The sequence below is a fragment of the Triticum aestivum genome, chromosome 1D (assembly GCF_018294505.1).
Source record: "Triticum aestivum cultivar Chinese Spring chromosome 1D, IWGSC CS RefSeq v2.1, whole genome shotgun sequence".
Lineage (NCBI taxonomy): Eukaryota > Viridiplantae > Streptophyta > Magnoliopsida > Poales > Poaceae > Triticum > Triticum aestivum.
Genome location: NC_057796.1, coordinates 283,364,027 through 283,365,083, shown reverse-complemented (window position 1 = coordinate 283,365,083; position 1,057 = coordinate 283,364,027).

Below are 1,057 nucleotides of genomic sequence, written 5' to 3'. Positions count from 1 at the left end.
GCTAAGCAGAACAAGCCGGGCAAGGGAGGGCAAAGGCCTTAGGACTACTTCCGTTGTGGCTCGGTGGAGCATTTCTCCCGCCAGTGCCGCGCACCACAGGAGGTCGTTGATGCATATAAGGCTCGGAAGGCGCGTGAGACGCACCTCGCCTTGGTTCAGGAGGGAGCTCCACCGGCGCCCATGGCGGCACCCGTGATGATTGCTACTCCCCCTGCTGCGCCCATAGAGGCGACCCCCGTGGTGCCCATCGCGGCAGCTTTGGCGGTCTCTACCGACGCCCACGTCGCCATGGAGGTTGACCACATGGCCGCCTCGGCGGCGCCGCCACTAGACATTGATGCTGCCTCCAAGATGATTTCTGAGGAGGATCAGCTCGCTAGTATGGAGATTGCGGCGGAAGTGAATGGCTTCTTCACCGAGTCCACTTAGCATACCTCTTTGGTTATCATGATTCCGTGCTTTGATACAATAAAATTGAATAAATTCGATTTGGTTGTAAGCTCTATGAGAGCATAAACTTATTCTTTACTTTGGCGATTGGATGGCATTTATTCATTTATTCCATTATTTATACATGATAGCATGTTATGTTCTGAGATGTGTGCATTTATTTTTAATGTATTTTCTTCCTCATTACATTAATTAGATGTCATATTTTAGAACGCGTGTGGCGCCCGAATGGAGGAAACGTGCCTTGCCGATAGCGCCACCACTCATACCATTTTACGAGAAACTAAGTACTTTGAGTCCATTAAAAAATCCCCGGGAAGTATTATGACAATCGCCGGCTGCGGTTCTCACATAGTTGGCTCCGGACGAGCCACCATTATACTCCCCATGGGAACAACTTTGATCATTAATGATGCGTTGTTGTACCCGGAGTCGACTCGTACTCTTTTGAGCTTTAGAGACATCCGCGCTAATGGTTTCCATGCTGAGACCGATGATGAAAACGGCAAGGAGTGCCTACTCATCACAAAGCGGGATGCGGGTGGTAAACATGTTATCGAAAGGCTTCCTTCGTTTGACACAGGGCTATACTACACTAAGATAGTAG